At 40.2% G+C, this 21,960-nt stretch overlaps 1 long non-coding RNA gene across 2 annotated transcripts; it reads right to left on the bottom strand.

Annotated features, from left to right (window-relative positions):
• Positions 1-13,589: 13,589 nt before the first annotated feature.
• Positions 13,590-16,195, bottom strand: LOC311259457. Of its 2 annotated transcripts, none has more exons than XR_014622863.1 (4): positions 16,032-16,195; positions 14,154-14,258; positions 13,886-13,986; positions 13,590-13,774 (listed from the first exon to the last, which is right to left on the bottom strand). It is a non-coding gene; the product is annotated as an uncharacterized lncRNA (long non-coding RNA). The 2 variants fall into 2 exon arrangements; XR_014622864.1 differs by lacking the exon at positions 16,032-16,195 and adding an exon at positions 14,985-15,110.
• Between the last annotated feature and the right edge of the window lie 5,765 nt (positions 16,196-21,960).

Raw genomic sequence — 21,960 nt, forward strand, 5'->3', positions numbered from 1 at the left:
TCTCCCGGGCGCCACTTAAGCTCGTTGTATGGATTATCCTTGCCGGAGAGTACCCCCGCCGGTCTCCAGCTGCACTTTGAGGAATAAGAAACTACACCGGACTCATCACCAGCATGTGGGTGAGTCGATAATGACTGAATTTTGTTTTAGAGTGAACTATTCCTTTAAGGCGAGCCTTTGTTGCGGTGATAGTGCGGAATCTCTGTGTGAAAAGGGCTAATGTTGTTTCTGGGAATTTGGTAGTTCATCCACACCAGCCCAGGACCTCCATGTCAGGCTTCTTCACCTGCATGATCGTTTGAGACAGGCCACCTGACAGCTGATGCAACATTTGTTTTCAATACCAAAGAATCTCTGTTCATCCTTAGAACTGACATGAGTGGGCAAATGCTCGCCCTCGATGGCGTCTGGCACAGTGTTCTCTTCACGGATGAATCCCGGTTTCACAGATCACCTCTGTCTCTTTCACACCATCGGCGGTTACTGCCCTATTTGGAGTTACCCTCATACCTGCTATACCAAATTATAAGAAGAACCTGGTAGCTTTTGTAACCCTCTTAGCTAGACGTTTCATTCTTATGAAGTGGAAATCCCTGACTCCACCAACCTGGCATGTATGGATAAAGGACATTTTTTACTTTATCAACATGGAGAAAATCCGTTCCACACTGAGGAGATCATCCGCTTCTTTCAGGAAAACATGGGGCCCATTTTTTGCATACACAAATAAATTGACTTTTCCTAACATCCCAAACTGACAAACAACCCTTTGTATGTTGTCTGATCTGTTTTAATGTCATGCTTTGTACAGATGTATGTGATTGTACACTTTAATAACTGCCATCTATACTACTGTCCAATTCTTCATTTAGTATAAGACACACACACTCCTTCAGCCTGGAGCATATCACACCCACATGTGATATCAGTGAGCACATGATGTGAGCACCACTACTGTTTCTTCGTTCTCTCCTATCAATGAAACAAGTGGTGATCCACCATCCAACCCTTCGATCAGCCATCTTGTAGTCCCTTTTGATCAGCCATTTTGTTTATAGTTTTACTTTCCATGCCATGCGGCTTGGGAACTTTGAAACCTAACCACCATTTTGCTTTTGTTCTTCCAGATACACACACACACACACACACACACCTGTCTATAGTATACGTTAGTTAGATTGTGTGTTTTCATCTTTGTTTTAAATAAAAGACTTTTGAACCTACATGCTGTCTATTTAATATTGTACAAGAGTGGATGTTGCCAACCTCTACTCTGTCAAAGACTCCAAAATCCTCCGACCATTAATAGCTGTAACTTTGGTTGTAGTTATTAAGTTAGTTATTAATCAGTTACAAACTGACAGTTTCAGACCTCTTTATGAGACTGATTTGGTGAATTGGCTCTTTTCCCCTCTTTAAAGGTGGTGCCCTGAGGTGATCTAATACAAATTGGATCTTATTTATTTATCATAATTAATAATTATCCCTGATGATCATTAATTATTATTGATAGCCACATTTAACCAGAAATTCTCTACTAATGTTGGATGACGCACTACAACATAATGATACATGAAAGCAAAAACTATTGCCAGTTTTTTTTTGTTTGTTTTTTATGATTTCTCCAGTGCTTTCAATACCATACGGCCTGTACTTCTATGAGACAAGCTGGAGCACTCAGAGGTGGACTACCACCTATCATCCTTGATCCTGGATTACCTCACCAACCTACCTGAGTTTGTGAGGACACAGGCTGTGAGTCTGACATGTTTGTCTGCTGCACTGGGAACCATCTCGTCTCCTTTTCTCTTCACCATCTACAATGCAGACTTCATGTACATCTCTGACAATTGCCACCAGTAAATGTTCTATGACGCCTCTGCAATTGTTGGCCTCATCACAGATGAGGATGACAGGGAGTACAGAGAACTGACCCAGGACATTTTGTGGACTAGTGCCAGAAGAACCGCCTCAAGATCAATGCAGGGCAGACCAAAGACCTGGTTGTGGATTTCCACAGGTACAAACACTCCCCCCTAACACTGATCATCCAGAGAATGGACATTGAGATAGTGAACTCTTACAAGTACCTGGTCACCTGAACAAAAAAAAATACTGGACCAACAATACAAATGCACTTTACAGAAAAAACAACTTCCTGTTTATAAGAAAATGACCCCACTGTTCACTTGATTTGCTGACTCTGTAAAGCAGTCATTTTTGTCACGCTCGAGGTGGGAAGCTCAAATGCAGTACTGCTGCGTTCCAGATTCCAGAAGTTTTACAAACACAGGAAATTGGAGAAATCATTACAATTTCTCAGCTTCTGGATTGATCAGCAACTGAAAAGACACTGGATTGTGAAATCCCAGTAACATATTTGATAACCCATAAGTGAATGTTACAGCTAACATTGGTATTCAACCACTTAGCTAACATGACCTTTTTCTAGTATTGCACAATATGACAGAAAAGGCGTAAATGTATTCTGAAATATCATCACACACCTGGGACACATTTATTTAGGCCTGGAAGTAAAAAACTTGATGTAATTAAGTTTGTAAAGTTACGTAATGTAATGAAGCTAAGCACACTCTCTTGCCAGCCTCTTCGTGCCACACAAAACCCTCACTGCTAACTTTTGTGTTGGATGTGTGAACAGGCTACACAAAAAAATGTGTGTCCTAGTGAGCATAATGTCACATAACATTACTGACTTAACCAGAACATTTCTGAGGTCAGGTGAAGAGACAGGAAGACGGTTAGATAATGTTACATTATGAGCTTGATTGACATTTTACCCATTGTGCTGGTGTAAATAAATGTGTCCAAGATATGTGTTGATATTTCAGAGTTAATTTAAGCCTCTCTGATCATATTGTGCAACACTATCAAATAATTAGCTAGTAAATAGTTAGCTCAACCACAGCTATGTCTTACATTGCAGTACAGCCATTGTCTTTAGAGTTGCTGATCAATCATGAAGGATTCACTATGTTTATATGACTTGCAGCCCGGAACACAGTGATACAACACTATCCTCTTTGCCAGTGTGTGAATATGGTCTATAAAGGAGGGTATGCATTAGGACAGAGCTCCTCATAGTCCAGATTCCTGTCCGTATCCGGACCAAATGGCAAGTCAATCTAGACCCAGCCCACACCTGGTGTTATGAAGGTTTCAAAACCTTATGAAATGTAACATTTTGTATTTTTAAATCAATTTTCCATTGATCAGTAAATGGTTAGTGACAATAAATACACAGTGTAGATGGAGATCATTTACAGTCATGTCATTGAAAAAAAAAAAACATGCTGACATTCTCTGTCACGTGTTGGTGTCAATGTTGGGTGAGCTGCTTCTCTCTACTACACCACCCTCATTGGAGACCAGCAAAATAACCCCAGAATGTTGTTCTCCAACATTAACCGGCTCCTTAGCCCTCTCGATGGCCCTCACCTTTCCGGTGCCCCTGACCTCTGCTTCAAGTTCCTGGACTTCTTCCAAGAAAAGGTGGCTACCATTCACCAGCAACTCCAACTATTCTGATCCTCCTGGACCTCTCTGCAGCCTTCGACACAATCTCCCACACCATCCTCCTCACCCACCTATCCGACTACCTTGGCCTCACCGGTACAGCACTCTCTTGGTCCCGTCTTATCTAACAAACTGAAAACAGTTTGTCACCTTTGGAGACTCCAGTTCATCCCCAGCTCCAGTCAACCAAGGCGTGCCTCAAGGCTCTGTGCTTGGACCCCTCCTCCTCACCATCTACATGCTCCCCCTTGGTCAGATAATTCGCAAACACGGTCTCAACTTCCACTCCTATGCTGATGACACTCAATTATATCTCTGCACCAAACCATTCACCCAGCTACCCCCACAGTCACTTGTCAACTGCCTGCACAATATAAAACTCTGGATGACATCAAATCAACTCAAACTAAACACCAATAAATCAGAGCTCCTGGTTGTGGCCTCCAAGGTGCTGCTCCAGAAAGTTCTTCTCCTGGACGTGGACGGCTGCTCTATCTCCCCATCCACAGAAGTCCGCAACCTGGGTGTCATCCTTGATTCCACGCCATCCTTTCAAGCACACATAAAATCCATCACCAAATCAGCTTTTTATCACCTTAAAAACATCTCCAGACTCCGGCCCTCCCTCTCTGAACTTGTGGCGGAGACCCTCATCCTTGTCTTCATCACCTCCGGCCTGGACTACTATAATGGAGTCCTGTCTGGGCTCCCTTCCAAAACCCTGGACAGGCTCCAGTATGTGCAGAACTCCACTGCCAGGGTCCTCACCTGCACCAAGCCCTGGCAACACATCACCCCCACTCTCTTCCGCCTTCACTGGCTCCCCGTCAAATCACGCATCACTTACAAAATTCTCCTCCTGAAATATAAATCTCTCCATTCCCTCGCCCCCCAATACCTGTCTGACCTCCTCCACCCCTAATAGCCAGTCTCGGAAGCTTCGCTCATCAGGCACACACCAGCTCTCCATCCCTCACACCAAACTGCAAACCCTCGGCGACAGAGCCTTCTGTGTGACAGCCCCCACTCTCTGGAACACTCTCCGAGCTGAAATCTGCAAACAGACTTCTCTGGAGAACTTCAAAAAAGACTTAAAAACCTATCTCTTTAATAAGGCCTATCAGCTCTAGGTCCAGCCCCAACAATCAACTTTTCTAGTTCTTTATCTTATATGTATTTTTGTTTATCCAATTATTCTTTGTTTTGTATGTTCCACTTTGTTAAGCGTCCTTGGGTACCCTGAAAGGCGCTATATAAATTAAATGTATTATTATTATTATTATTATTATTATTATTACAGATATTTCTACATAGGCAGATTAAAAGAAAAATGCCAATTTCTACATAAAATTGCTTCAAATACCTGAGAGCTGTGATGTTAGATAACTGATTAGATATTTGCCTATTTTGTTATCATCAATCGTTCCGGATCCCTGATCTTGATTCAAAATTAGATGCAGATCTTTGAGTGATAAGTTTGAGAACCCTTGTTTTATGGTGAGGCAACTATCTGACGAACAAGTCACCATCACAGTGAGTGTCCTTTGGTTCTCAGTCAGATTCACCCCTTCGCTCCTCTCCAGCTCCTCCCTTTATTTCAAATATGATCACTTCTGGCTCCAAAAAACCAAGATGGGATAAAACCAAGATAATGTTAGCAGAGTGCCTTGCAGATTAGATAATGTCACCTGTCTGTGCGATGTGTTATTTGTGGTTGTTGACATGCTTCAAGATACTCAATTCTCCTCTCCAATTCAAACCTCATACGTGGGACCTATGGACTGGGGTTTGGTTGGATCGTTATAGTTGCAGGCAGTTTATTTCTTGGGAATATTCTAAGATATTCACAATTGTATTTAACATAGTGGGGTCAAATATAATTGTCATGCCCAAATGGTAAGACGACTATAAATAAGATAAACCCATCATATCGTACCCAAATTATTTATGTTTGAAGAAATATTAAAAAGTTGAATACTGAGTTAAGATTGAGTGTGCCTGACACTCCCAACACACTGCACACCAGATTTCCCTTTTTGTTTACCCCTTTGAATGTTTCTTACTTCTGGTTTTTATTTTTATTCTCTACAAATCATTTTAAGCTTTTCATTATTCCCACTGAGGCTCAGACTTATTAGTGTGGTGTTTTCTTTTATTGTGGAACAATTTGTCCATCCTACAGCCCTATGGGACTTTACCTGTGATTAAGGGCCATACAAAAATCCTCTTAATTCCCCCAAAAGTTTGTTGTGAAGTTGCCAAGTGCTTTGGCCCTAGACTTATTAAAAGTTGTTGGTCTAAGTTTAGTTACAGTGATTTCAGAGGTGACTTGAGCGGAACTTTTTCTCCTTTTGTCCTGGACCTATATTTACAGTAACGCTGCACCATGCAGTATTACATATAGCCCTATTGATTTCAGCGTAACAAAGACGAGAGTTTTTATTTTTTGTGTCGTGTTGTTTTGTGAGCTGTATCCTGGGGAGGGATTACAGATGAGGCGCCTTGATGGCTTTGGCGTGTTTTCATTCAGCCCACAGCCGGCGGCAGACTGAGCTCATTGCTGCAGTAAAGGATTATGAAGAAGTGATTTACACATGGATTTCCCATTTTTAGTAGCTTTGCTTGTAACTCTGCTGTTGGCTAATAGAACAAACAACGTGAGGCTGCTGCTATTTGTTGTCCCTGTAGCACGGCACCTGCCACCCAGTGGGACATACAGTATTGATGACTGTGTGCTCCACAGCACACAAACCTGCAAGAATTTGGGTAGATTAGAGGTGTTTTACAGGGGTGTATGTGGCACACACAGACAAAATCATTTCACTTTGATTCTTATTATTCTACATTTCAAGTTAAATCAGTTTTATTTATATAGCCCAGTGTCACAAATGTGCTTCAAGTGGCTTTACAATTTGTACAGCATACAATACCCTCTGTCTTAAGACACTCAACCCATGTAAAAAAAATAAATAAATAATTATTCAATCCAGTCATCTGAGTTAATTCAGTAGTATGCAAGTTTGCCTCAGTGTTCACATGCTCATACACAGTGTTTCAATTGTTTGTAAGGAAAAACTTATATTGAATTTGTCTAAATACAATTTTTCCCATAATTTTACTCGAAATGGCTAATTGGTAAACTTATTGGGTGTTTTTTTCTACCTGAAAATGGTTCTTTACTGTTTTTGGAGAGTAGAAAAAAAAAAGCTATTTTATTAATGTACTGGCAGTTACATCACATACATAACTTAACTGTAGCTGCATTCTTAACTGAATTTACACAAGTACCATAGTTATTTCAACCTAGAGCACAATGTTTTCCTAAAGCTAACTAAGTTTTCTTGCCTAAACCTAATCAAACTGTGAGCATACGACAAAGCTCCAGTACATCTGTCACTGGTACGCTGCAACGGTCATGTTGTTTTGTAACAGTCATATATGTTGTTTGGGAGTCGCTGGCATTGAACCTATTCATTTAGGTATGAGGATGTGCTGGCAAATTATGCAGTTTTTCCATCACATCTGCCGGCCTGGCTCTGCTCGGTCTGACTTGGCGTGGCCAGGGTTTTGCTTTTCCATCACAACTGGGCCATCGCTCGGTCTGACTCGGTGAGGCCTGAACGCTAGTGGACAAACAACATTAGATAGATAGGAAAACTACAGTAAAAATGAATTTTTTAGTGCATAATTTAGGTATGAGGATGTGTTGAATTAATTATGCGACAAAAAGTTTAATTTAAGTTAAATTTTAATCAGAAGAGAAAAATCTTCATTGGCTGAATTTTGATGCCTAAACAAACTAAATAAACAAACAGCTTGTTTATTCAATTGTATATTGTAAATATTAAAATTCTGAGTTTGAATTTTTTTCTCCAAAACTACACAGTGCCCCTTTAATTTATGGCAACTTTTAAAAAGGAGAAATGGAAAGCATCCTGACTGGAAACGTCACAAACTGGCATGGTTTGTGCATGGCCCAGTTCAGGAAAGCTCTCCATTGGGCGATTAAAACTTCCGAGAACATCAGTGATATTGGTGAAGTGAGACGTCTGCACAGAGACCACAGGATACCAAAAGAGAACACCCACCCAGCCACAGTCTGTTCACCCTGCTGCCATCAGGAAAAAGATACAGAAGTCACCAGACTAAGGAACAGCTTCATTCCCCAGGCTGTGAGATTCCTCGATTTATCCTCAGCACTACATTTACAATTATTTCAAATTGTGTCCTAGAAGTTTTATTCCTGACTTATTTTTCATTATAAAAAGAATAACGGTAAACAAAATGAAGTAGAAGTGAGAATCTAAGACATGGGACATAAATATAAAAGTAAATATGGGAAAAGAAAATAATATGACCAACTGTTTATTGTCATCTTCAACCTACAGTACAATAACAATACAAGAACTAAACAAAAATGAGAATGCCATAAATTGTATAATCATGAACTTAAGAAAAAAAAAAACATAGATAAATAAACATGGACACATGGATAACATTACACTGGCTGTAGACATACATCAGAATACATCACATGATCAGGTAATTGCAGATTACATCCAACATCAGGAAGGGGTTTATGACATCTGTTAGTGACCATTCACAAAGTTTAGGAATTTTACCCATTTCTGAACTCTCCCCCTGGTTAATAAGACAGAGACAATTGCTCATATGCTGCTACAGTCCTCAGTTGACCATGAACAATGAATATCCTCACTGGTGGCAAATCAGATTTACATTCATGAACTAAGATTTCCCTGCCCAGCATATGAGCTGTAGACATCCGATCTGCATCTGACACTGGGAGATCGTACAGTGGTAGAGAATCACCCAAAATGAATGAACGAGGAAAAAATGTAACATCCCTAGCAAGTAATTTTTTACAACATTTTCTCATCTTAGCTCTGAATTATTTTGAAGGAGTCAAGTAAAGTAAATGTTATTTATAATCTTACAGGACAAGTCTTGTTTTAATCTCCCTGGGTCACAGAATGTGTAAGCAAAAGAACAAAACTTGGTCTTAATTTGAGCCAGGCAATATTGGTCAGGATTGGTCAGTATACAGTCATTAATAACCATTTCTGGGATTGTATCGTCCATCAGAGAAAAGGTAACATGCACCACTTCCATAAAGAGTCTCTGTACAGGCACAGGTGGATCTCAGATGGCGTAATCTGGTCACGCTCCATTAGTCCGCCGTGGGTCTCAATCTGTGTAATCTGGTCATGGTTTGTAAGGTCTGTGTGGTTCTTCCTCAGTGGAAATTGGGATTATGTCTGTAAATCTCCTGTGGTGGGGATCAGAGGCGGATAAACGCCTGTGACTTTCCCTTTTCACTGCTCTCCCCTGAACCATTCAGCCCTGTGTTTACTGGGACAATCATTTCCAGTAGCACACAAGCCAAGAAAAACAACAGCCTAGCCCCTTTTATTTTTTTCAACCTAGGGAAGAAAAATGTCTTGTCATCTGATTCAGCATCATACTACACATGGTGTGATTTTTTCACTTATTTCTGATCCATCCCACTTTTTCGTCCCTTACATCTGTAAAGATTTAGCTTTGTGTTTCTTCTATTCTTCCAAAAATGCTGCAATTGTTTTTGTTGAAGCTTGGCTTTACCTATGATTTAACACACAACCACAGATTGGATATGTTTCTGTTCCAGCAAATATAGTATGACTCTGGCCAAGTCCCTCCTACCACAAACAATAGCCATTTTCCCTCATCAGTGTGGCAACTGTAACATTTCTTGATGTCAGTTGTTTTTCTCAGAGAAGATTGAAGCACTTTTTGAAAAGACTTTCTTTTTGCAGTTTTCTTTAAACACATGAAAAATACAGGCTTTCTTGAAAGTCTAGCTGCCAGGTTGAAAATAAGTGATTTAGCATGTTGGGCTTATTTACTGGACCTTTGTAGATTTAGTACTTAGTAGACTCGAACCAATCCTAAGACCAGCCTAGAAGCCATTTTCAAGGCTGAATCAATTTATTACCATAAAAACCAGGCCTAACTCTCCTTACCTTTGGAAAAAGACAATCCAACAGTCACACCAACTCTATGTAGCACTTGGCCAGGTGTTGGAAGATGCTAGCCCATTCTCGCTGGCAACATAACAAATGTCCGGTCAGTGGCCTTACACTTATCAGTTTTACACTTTAGTTACCCCTTTAGCATTACTTCTTGAAGCACCCCACTAGTACAGTAGTATAAGCCCCTTTCACACTGCTTTTTCAAGGCAGGAATATTGCGCCATTATCCCCCCCAAAGCAAAAAACTTTAACTCACATGTCTTTGTTGCCTTTCACTATTGTGTCATTGTAGTCAATGTCTTTGGCAACTCTTCTGTGAACGCTTTGTCTGAAAAGGGCTTAACCTGGAGATTCCACAGGATATGTTACAGCTGCGTTACGGCTCCGGTACGATTTTGCTCCTTCGTCCTCATCCGGCAACCCCCACTAGTTGCTTTTTGAGTCCGCCATGGCGCAGCTCCGCCGATCAGCTGGAGTTACAAAACTGAGGAATTCCCGCGATAATTACATAATCACACACGACCGCAGTTATATGTATGTGTTATAAACACAACAAGACGAAGTGTTCTTGACCGACGGATTGAAGAAGAGCTCATATTTGTCTCTTTTTTTGAGGTTTTTGTGTTTGTATGAACACGGAGTGTTTTATTTTGAAAATCAACCGGATGTCTTGTTGTTGTTGTTTCGTGTCTGACTTCCTGTCTGCTCTGTGCTATATTCGGCTGAATTGCTGCGTTGTGTTGCGGCGTCCGCCAGAATAGAAGTCCTGTGTATCTGATCCGCAGCGCAGCGGACCTGGTGGAAGTTAACACATAGACTAGAGTGCTACGAATCAGCTCTGCCACCGTGGCGGAGCTGTAACGCAGCCATAACGCAGCTGTACCGTATCCAGTGGAATCTGCGGGTAAGAGTCAAAGGTGAGTTAACGTTTAAAGTTAACGTACTGATGATAACGCTGATAACGTTAACGATGTAACTTGTGAGTGACGTACATATATAATGTGATGTGTCACTTGCATAACTTACGTTACAAAACTAAAATTAACCATTTAAACCAGGGTGATTTTTTCCCTAGATTTAACCATGTAATTATCTTTTGCCTAATAAACGTACCAAAATTCAAAAAATCATTATATGTATTATCATGCGAACTGTCAGAAATCTTTATTTTGAAAGTCTAACCAGACATTGCATATTACATATCAATTGCTAACTTAACCGCGGAGCCCTTCACATGCAAAACAGTGAGCTTGATTTTATTGGCCATGGACAATTTCATTTCATAGTGAAAAACAATTCAGTTCGAATCAAGGTAATTAAAACAAAGTCTAATAACTGCCCATTTTCAATTAAATATTACCCATCAAATGCATGCATAGACATGAAAAGGAAGTTCATGTAACCATGTTTGGTACATTGTTTTATATGTTTGTATTTTAGCATTTTAAATCTTCCATGGCTCATGCTGAGCAAAGCTAAACACGCCCTGCATCTGTTATCGTTGCAGGACATTTGACTCATTTGAATCAAAAATATAGACTGTTCCTTTAAAAGCGGAACAGACAGCTCCCTATCAAAACAACTTATTTAGAAGAAGATGGGAAAACAGGGTCCATGTTAACAAAGATTGTTGATGTCTTCTCATCACACACAAACTTGGACTACAGAGGGTACCAGACAAGAACCTATGTCTTGAAGATGTCACCCTGCTGCAGCTCTGTAAAGGCTTCATTTTAGGTGTTGATTGATCAACAGGATATGACACTTGTGATGCAAACTGAAGCAAAGGACACAGTGTCTGCTTCCCATGTCCAGATCAGAGGCACTCTGCACCAGCCATGATAATTAACCAATTAATGGGATGTGGCATGTGAATTGGTTATCTGCCCCCCAACACAGCTGAGACGCCAAGGTTAGTGTCCCTTCTGAGCGCACCTATGTGTGAAAACGTGTGTAATAATGGAGGGGCTGACACGTACACACACATACACAAAGGAGACAAACACCACAGGCTACATTGTAATGATCTGCAAAATAAGGAAGAGTATTTTGTGTGCGTGTGTGTGTGTTAGTATGTTTTCCTATCACTCAGCTGTTGTCCAGTGCAGCAGACAAAGACAAAGAGCACATTTGATTTATTTTTTATGGATTGAGCATTAGGAACCTTATCTGTTTTCTGTTGTTGCCACCTTTGGGCAGGAAGGAGGAGGAAATAGCTACAGTTGAGCTCTGTGTAGTAGTAGAGACTGCTGTCTGGCAGCGTAATTGTCATTTTTCAACCCAAACATGACTGTTTTGAGCACCTCATGAAAAATGTTATATAGTGTGTGAGCTGGTCGGGGTCTGTGTAGGTTGGCTTCAGGAGACAGAATGTGGGGGGTGAATAGAGAGGAGCCAACCTGTGTCATACAGCAGGCAGCAGTGAGTACATTTTTATTGGTCAGCAGTGGGTCAGGAATAAAAACACTCCACATGGATCTCTTCTCCACCAGACTCACAACACACACAGCTGGCATTTTGAGCTTCAGACAGCGAGACATACTCTAAAGGAAAAGTCTGCTGGTACTTAATATTTTTCTTGCTGTCAACAAATCCCACATGCAGACTCAAACAATGAACGTATCCTACATGTAACTCGTATCATAAAAAACATTGCTGAGTCACACTGCCTACGTTACAATCAACTGAAAATCATTCCCAACAAATGTGCTTTTTCCTCTTTCTTGTTTGATTAACATTTCCTTAGTGTCCAGCTGAGTCCTGAACCTTTTTTACAGAACAAAGCTTTATTTTTGTGAGGAGTTTTTAAAGATTCACATCTTCTTTAAGCTATTGACAGAGTGCCACAGACAGGTTAGAGGTTAACAAAATATGTGTTAATTTGTACCTGTCATATGTACCATATTGACATTTCTGCAATACGTGTGATATCACGTTCACATTACATGTATATGAGCTGACTTTCATGTTGGGAGGTGGAGGGGACAGCTGCCAAGCCAGAGACCACTGTTCAGACTGCTTTTCAACATTTGTAACTGTTAAACCACAGGATACTTTTGATGAGGGACCATCGTGTTTTACAATTTGTAGGCAGGACACCACTAATATGTTGACTGTTGCAACAAAACTATTTTTGATAAGATGTGGGGACATTTCCAGCCATATTTGTGGCAACAACCAGGCTTGTTAAGCCAAAGCATGATCTTTTCCTAAGAGTGAGTTAAAAGGGGAAATTAAGCTAGCCTTCCTGAGATGCTCGTTTCAAAGTCTGGCCCTGACTCCAAAGGCTCGTTCTCCCTTGGTTTTTAGTCTTGAACTAGGGATTACTCTTCAGTAGGATCTCAGGCTGTATTCAGACTCATAATGAGTTAGTCAGTGATATAATCAGTGGCCAACCCCAAAGGTGCCTTAAAAGGGGCCTATAAATTGTTTAAATAAATTCTAAAATGCAGAGTTAACCAATATAGAGATACTAAAACAGGAGTTATGTGGACAATTTGGGGGGTTTTGTGAGTAGTCTTGCTGCAGCATTTTTGAACTACACTCTAAAAAATAAAACATTGGGTCAACAAAAAAAAATTTGTTAACGTTTTCCACTAGAATTTTTAAGTTAAGCCAACTGCTGGCAGAATTACATTCATTCAAAGCAATATTTTGAGTATGGTGAATTACCTTTTAGGCCACAATAAAACGCATTTCTTAGTAGCATGAACTTGATAATTGTCAACACGAATACAAGTATTTAAGTTGATCCAACATAATGTTTTAAGTAAGGTGAAGAAGCTTTTTGGCCACAATAAAGCGCATTTCTAAGTAACATGAACTTAATAATTGTCAACACGAATGCAAGTATTTAAATTGATCCAACATAATGTTTTAAGTAAGGTGAAGAAGCTTTTTTGGCCACAATAAAACACATTTCTAAGTAACATGAACTTAAAAATTAAGCTGATCTCTGCAACAGTTAAGTTGAGCCCTGTCCTATAATAAGGACATTTTAGAACAGAAATTCAGACAATAATATTCAAATTAATTAGAACCATTTATTAAAATTAACAGTAGCACTAAATCCTTAAAAGTGCAAACAGCAGCATTTGTAGGCTACATTCTCCTAAGACACAAAACAACAGAACATACATGGCTGTACATTCCAGATGAAGGCTAGAGCTTTTTGTCCTTTCAAGGCACACAGCAAAGTGACTGAAGACCTGGGTAGGGAGATAAATTAAGTGATTCAAGGAGGTGTGTGTGTGAACACAACTGATTTATTTACTGTAGATCTGAGTTACAAAACTAAAGTGTTAATGTTTCTGTCTCACCCCGTACTTCTTCACGGCTTTCTTCCGGAGGCTGATCAGATCTCAACTTGAACCCCTTGATCCACGACACCAGGATACTGGATCACAGCAGAAAGCCACACCTGCGCGCACACACACACGACAGTATTTTCAATTTCACTTGTGAATCTTCAATACAGTGACTAAATAGGTTTCACCTGTGTCATCGTCACTAATTTTAGATGGACTCTCACGCTCCTCACCTCAGGGGAAGGAGAAGGTGATGTCTAGTTTGTCCTGAGAGGCTTACCACGTCTAAACTTGAACCCCTTGGTCCACGACACCAGGATACCAGGAGAAGATGAAGGCTAGAGTTTTTTGTCCTTGCAAGGCACACAGCAAAGTGACTGAAGACCTGAGTAGGGAGATAAATTAAGTTAAATGATTTGAAACTTGTAATTAATTTTCGAGCTGTAGCCAAGTCATATTCCCAATTTGTAATTTGTGAAACATGTTACAGGGCGTTTTACTCGTTACACGTTACACTCGTTTACTCTTTACACGTGCTTAAAAAATTTACAGAAGATTTACAGCCTCACTCCACACCATGTTCTCTAATGCAGACATCAAGTTAAATATTTGACCAACAGTGTTTTACAGGAGGATGAGCTGAACAGCTGTTCTATTCACACTTAAAATGTTTTTTGTCTTTTCAATATAATTTTCAATCTATGAAATGAATCTGTGCCTTTTTTGCCAAGCTTCTCTCAAGTTTTACTCTTTCAAATAATCAACCATCTACAGAACTTTTCAGTAAGCTATTTTCTACTTCTTCTCATCATCATCATTAATTATTATTATGAATAATATTGTTTAAAGTGAGCCTCTTATTGTTTAACAGAAAAATACATCATACAAGCAGCAACTTTTGCAGCCTTGTTATCACCTTTCTGCCATCACTAATATACTGTTGATAATCAAAGAAGCTCTGAGGCTTTGTTCTATATGTTATAATACAAGATTTCAGCATTGAGCTACAATCAGGCTACATTCATGACTCTGTACAGTCAAACTAACCAAAAGCTTCTTATTGATCATCATTATAAAGTTTCAGGGCGGTCCTGTAACCATGGTAACTCACGGTGCCAGAGGGGAGGGAGAGACGCTGAATGAAGCCGTTTACACAGATACACTGCAGACAAAGTCCAGACTATAGTTGTTATTTCACACATGTAGCACACAACAGGAGACTCTCCGTGTCAGACGAGTTCTCCCGTGCTGACTAAACTCAGCTGATGACGTAGCAGCGAGACGAGTCCTTGCTAGCTAAGCAGCTAAACTTTAGCGCCGCTCCGTGTTGAGATCCCGCCCTGTGTGGGTCTCTACACTGTCATTGGTCAGGCGAGCACGCTGTTAACGATACCATTGGCTGTAGAGTGTGACAATCTGTCAATAAACATCCGCCAACAGTTCTCCGATCTACCTTGATCTCACAAGTCGCCTCTGTGAAGTTTGAATGGCGGAAATACGTCGTAGCGACGGAGAACTTTAATCCATGTTTTTAACTAATTATTTATCACATGAACTTCTTAACATGAATATTAACTTATTAACCCTTACAAATGAAATATGGTTCTTCAAAATAAATTCTCAACAGACAATGAGAGCAGGCTGTCGAGTGTCAGAGTTCTGTTGAAAACAAGCACTGAGACCCGGGGTAAAGGCCTAGCCTCATAGCAAGCAGTGGCTATTACTGGAGCGAGTTAGCATTATCCTAATTGGCTAACGTTAGCTAGACATGATAAGAATATGATTCAGGTAAAGATAACTCGCAAACAAACAACCTATTTGTGCGCTAGTGTGTTAGTCAGCTAGCTAAAGTAAACGAGGTAGCAGTAGTTTATAAACGTAGCTAGCCTACATGCTAACCGGAGCGGTGGCTAATGGGAAATCCCATATTAAGCTAGCTTACCAAGACGTTTTCTCTGGCTACCTGGCCACCTATTACTCCCGCATTTAAGCCTACTCAATTAGTGACAGGCTACAGCTACTAGCTAACTTTACCTCGGCACACAGACTGTACTATCAACACTGCTCAAATTTCAGAGTAAGGACTCACAGATTTCGGTATTCAGTTATAGTAGGCTAGCGAATGCAAATATGTGTAATTAAGCATTAAATTACTTACCATTCACCACAATGCTTCAAGGAGTTTCAGCTGTGGCCCTGTGGTCACTCGTCTGGCCTTGAACATGCCCGCGCATGCGGAGAGTGGGCGGTTTACACGTCATCAAATTGTATTTTACATTAACAGAACTTAAAATTTTATTATTTTTTGATCAACTGAACATTTTAAACTCTGACAAGTCATGATAGTATATTGAATCAATAGGCATAATTTGTGTGTCATCCAAGCTCAATAAAATAACAATTGCAAGTAAAAAGTCTAACAGAATCTCAGAACTTGATTTTTTATTTCACAACAATATATATATTTAAGTAGTGACTAAAGGTCCCCTGAATTAGTTTTTAGAGTGTACACTGCTCAAAAAATTAAGGGTAAACTTTTATCACACATCAGATCTTGATGAATGAATTATTCAAGTTGAAAATCTTTACTGATGTACATTGTATAATTTGTTGAGAGCAAATGATGATGAACAGAGGACTGTGTATGGCCCCCCGTGTCCCTGTATGCAACGTCTGGGCATGCTCCTGATGAATTTCCGGATGGTGTCCTGGGGGATCTCCTACCAGATCTGGATCAGGGCATCAGTGAGCTCCTGGACAGTCTGTGACTGTACTTGACGGCGTTGGATGCTCTGATACATAGTGTCCCATAGGTGCTCTGTTGGATCTAGGTCAGGGGAACAAGAGGGCTAGTCAATGGCATCAATGCCTTCGTCATCCAGGAACTGCCTGCCTGGCCACATGAGGCCGGATTGTCCTGCACCAGGAGGAGCCCAGGGCCCACTGCACCAGAATAAGGTCTGACAGTCGCTCTAAGGATTTCATCCCATGTGCTCAGTGTGAACCTGCTCTCATCTGTAAAGAGAACAGGGCGCCAATTCTGGTGTTCTCTCTTGTGGATGCCGATCGAGCTGCACAGTGCTAGGCTGTGAGCACAGATCCCACTAGCGGACGTTGGGCCCTCATGCCACTCTCATGGAGTCTGTTTCTAGTCAGAAACATGCACACCATTAGCCTGCTGGAGGTCATTTTGTAGGGCTCTGGCAGTGCTCCTCCTGTTCCTCCTTGCACAAAGGAGCAGATACAGGCCGTGCTGCTCGGTTGACTCCCTTCTACAACCCTGTCCAGCTCTCCACATGTAACGGCCGGTCTCCTGGTATCTCCTCCATGTTCTTGAGACTGTGCTTGGAGACACATCAAACCTTCTCGCGACCACACGTATGGATGTGCCATCCTGGATGAGCTGGACTACCTGTGCAACCTGATTGGGCTGCCTCATGCTACCAGTAGTGACAAGGACACTAGCAGAACACAAAACTAGAGAATAATCAGTCAGGAAGGATAAGGAGAGAAAAATTGTCTATAGCCACCACATGCAAAACCATTCCTGTTGATATTTTTAAGGGAAGGTTAAAGACACACCTTTTTAATCAGGCTTTTAACTAATATTTTAAATTCTTCTTACGTTCTTATGTGGTTTCATCTCATTTTACGTTGTTTCTTTTATCTTGTTTTTTAAGACAATATTAAACTTAAATAATTTTATTTGTTTGATTTATCCTTCGGTGCCATTTTATTTATTATCTTACATATTTTAATCTTTTTAACTGTTCACTCTTTTTATTCATCTCTTGTCAGGGTTTTTATCCTATCTTATGTTTTTAGTTTTTAGTTTTTAGGTTTAACTCCAGTGTTTCCTCAGGGGGGTCCTCCACACTGGGAGTTGTGCCTGGGCTGCTGCTGGGGGTGCTGTCCTTGGGTCCCTTCGGCCCGGCCAGCTGTTGTCTGTCGGGGTCAGGGGGCCTGGGCACTGGTGCCCCCTGTGGCACAGCCTGCGACTCCTCCAAGTGTGGACGGCCCCAAAGGTGGCATTTCCTCAATCCTCGGTGCCATGCCATGTCTCCCTAATCAAAGTATTTGTTTATCGTCAAAGACAACACTGAGATTTCTACCATGGGATTTAATGCAATACGAAAGAGAACCTAAGTGAGAAGAGAAGTGTTTGCTGGAGGGGTCTGGAGCTATGATAATGGCTTCTGAAAAAAGTTTTGAGAAAGCCAGTTTCTTACATCTGTAAGACAGGATTGTATGTTTACCTATTGTGTTGTTGGAATCAAATGAGAAATAGATTTGGGAGTCATCCGCACAAATGTACACTACTGTACCTGTGAAAGATTTGACCTTGTAGTAGCAAGAGAAATAAAGGGCTTTGAGGTACTCCATGGGAGACATGGAAGGTGAAAGATCTAAAATCGGCAATGGCCACACAGAATTACTTAATAGATATACAGGAATAAAAACAATCTCAAACAGTAGCCAATATCTCGACCCAATGCTTAAGACTCTCTATTAAAATCGCATTATCAAATGTATCCAAAGCTGCAGCAAGACCCTAAATAAGAACTCTTGATAGCTGCTGTGTCATTGCTGTGTCAAGCTATTAAACCTGATTGAAATATATCCATTGCCATTCATATGGTTAATGGACAGACCAAAAACTTCTTTTTTTTTCAGCACCTCAGCAAGAAAGGGAAGTTTAGATATTGGGTGGAAGCTATTTAAAATAGATGAATTGAGTGGTGGCTTTTCAAAACAACATTATGTCACTTTTTTTTTACCTTAAAATAACAGTTTTAAAATCATTTTGATGGTACAGTGTCATGTAATAGGGTGAATCATGTCTCTGTCACAGCCACTCTGCTCCCTATCACTTGTTTCTGCACTGTGTAACCTCAGTCGGACAGTAGGATCACGTTACATTCTTGTTTACTTCAAGATACAAGTTTTCAAGACATAACATTTTTATGATGTAATGACTTTTGTTTGTAGTTACTAGTGTAGGTACTTGAGTGGAGAATTTATAATGGCTAGAACAAATGGGGAGATTGAATGGAATACTTCTTTAAGGAAATGAGTTGGAATGATGTCCAGTGAACAGGAAGATGCCTTTATTGTAGCAATGACATTAGTAAGATGATTAACAGTGACTGACTTAAAAGCAAGTAGGGTGTAGCATGTTTTATAGCATGGATCAGAAAGGATTGGGAAGATTGGATAAATGCATTTATAACATCTGGGACCTTATTAGAAGAATGAAATTGCAGATTTATTTACTGAGGGCTGATTGAAATTTGGTGTTTTTGGTGTGACTGATAATAGTGAAGAAGCGTCTGGAGTAGTGTGTATATTTAGCTGTAAGAGCAGAGAAATAATTTGAACATGCAGTTTTGACTTCCCAGCTAAAGTTTGTCATGAGATCCTCTGGTATTCCAAGAGTTTAGTTTAGTAGTCCTCCATTTGTGTTCTGCTTTACGACATGTTCTCTTTATTAAACAAATTTCATCATTACGCCATGTTTGAGATGGCATTTTAGGCTGTTTAAGCCCAACTGCAGCAATGTTATCTAAAATATTTACCAACATTTACCAGCTGAAGATGAATTGAAAAATAGTGGTTTACTCATTGGACTTCATATGAGAATTGTGCAATTCACAATAAGGGACTGGTCTGAATGGACTCGGATGTACAAACATACATTAATCATGTCAGTCATTACTTCATCCTCTCTCCCTCAACACATTATAATGGACACAAAAGTTGTACATGATAACAAGGAGATTTGTAAGGCTTTTAAGGCTACACAAAGGTGGAGATACAACCTTAACTATAAGAGACCTATCTTCAAACCTCCATGCCAACCAAAATTTCTGAAACAGCTCCGTACATTCTTATCTGCAGTCTCTATCAGTCTGGGTTTAGAGCATGCCACAGCACTAGTACAGCAGTAACTGTGGTTTTAAATGACATACATTCTGCTCTCGATGGTAAGAAACACTGTGCAGGCTTGTTTATTGATTTGTCAAAGGCATTTGACAAACTGACCCTGCTTGGTTTTGATGGTGCACCTTTTTTTTATAGTGTATAATGAAACTTGGAGATTTTGAATTTTTAAAAATGGATTACTGCAGGGTTCAATTTTAGGCCCTTTGTTGTTTTCTGTAGAGATAAATTATATCTGTGCCTTAGTGGAGAACTGCAAAGCATTTTTGTACGCAGATGATACTATTCTTTACTGTTCTGTGCCATCTACAGCTGTGTCAAATCTTCAGTATGCATTTTAACAGGTTCAGAAATCCTTAAAAAAATGAAGATTGCTTCTCAATGAGTCCATGACCAAAATTATACTGTCAAAGGTCAAGTAAGTGTGACTGTGATGCCTATAGAATTCAGTCACTGAAAGAAACCCAAATCGAGCAAGTCACAAATGACAAATATCTGTGCATTTGGCTGGTTGACAAGCTTTCATTTAAAACATGTTTTAGAACTCAGAAAAGTGAGAATTAAAATGGGTGCACTATGTAGGCTTGGGTTATGTTTTTTCTTGAGAGAACAAAATTACACATGTTCAATCAAATATATTGGCAGTTTTAGATTATGGTGACATTCCGTATACACGCAGCGCCTTCCACACTGAAATTCATTGACACAGTTTTCCATAGTGCTCTACATTTTATCACAGGTGATGGTTTCGAAACTCACCGCTGTGAGCTATACAGGAACATTGGCTAGTCTTCAATTCTGTCTTGGAATATTCTAATTAGCCTACTCTCTTATTTTACAAACACAAAGACTTGTTTAAATAGGACTTTTCAATGACAGGTCAAACGACAAAATGTCATTTTGCAACACTCTTCATTAAGGACAAATAAATTATTATATTTGAAAAGTTGAGAGCATACAGTAGGCTGCTGTGTACCTGTTGCTAAAAAATAATTATAATTACAGCATTTAATCTTCATGCACCATGTGAAACCATGAAAAAAAAAAAATCAAAGTCTAGTTTGTGACATTTTTCCTGTGTGTTTATTCCTGCTTGCAAATGTTATAGAAAATTACTTGAGTGTGCATTGGTGAATTGTAACAGTTTACAGTAGGCTACGCAGTTTCTAAAGTATGAAAAGTAACAAACTCACATTTACTTGTGTGGTTGATTAAGGCAGTTGGGTGTCCAAAGTCTGCATGAATTCTCGCAGAGTGCCATGCTGGCTCCAAAAGTCAGTGCATGCTTAAATACTGTCACACAGTTGGCATGGCTTCAAGAGGCCTCTGGAACAATTTGATCACCTGTTTAATTGTCCATTTCCCTTCATCCAGTGGAGATGATTCTTTCATTTGCACGCTTAGGAACTGGCAGGCCACCACGTATTCAGGATCCCAATGGGGTGTGTTGGTGAGGTTTAGTAACGGTTTCATCTTGTTTACATCCAAGAATGTTGGTTGCTTGGGATCCAAAGAGTTGAGAGCCTCCATCTGCTGACAATTACCCCTAAATTCCACCAGATCCATGTTTGGTCCATCGCCAATCTGCCACGGCAGCGGAGCTGATAGGTTTCATTGTACTTCCACTGACCCCGCTGCGTTGCCTATCTACTCCGTTGCAGCTCCGGCAGTCCGGATGCTTCCGCATCAGATACGCAAGGCTTCTATTTCTGCCTGATGCCAGACCAGGCACATTAATTAAGCCAAATTCAGCACAGAGCAGACAGGAAGTCAGACACTGAAACAACAACATAGCATCCGGTTCATTTTCATGATAAAACAGCACAAAAATCTAAAAAAAGAGAGACAAATCCAAGCACTTCTTCTAATCCAGTGGTCCCCAACCAACGGGCTGCGGACGGGTACTGGTCTGGGGGTCATTTGGTACCAGGCCACACAGAAAGAATAAATAATTTATTTTATTTCCTTTTTATTGACGATCACACTCTTAAAGGTGTTTTATCTAAAAAAACTGGATTCTATTTTAATAACACGTCTGTTCCTCTTGACGCGCTTGACACATTCCTGTTTCAGTCACGTTATACCAAAAAAAAGCCCTCAAGCTAGCTAAAATGAGCAGAAAACAAACGTCTTTTGGAGAGCCACTT

The sequence above is a fragment of the Pagrus pagrus genome, assembly GCF_965226575.1.
Source record: "Pagrus pagrus genome assembly, chromosome: 7".
In the NCBI taxonomy this organism is placed as follows: domain Eukaryota; kingdom Metazoa; phylum Chordata; class Actinopteri; order Spariformes; family Sparidae; genus Pagrus; species Pagrus pagrus.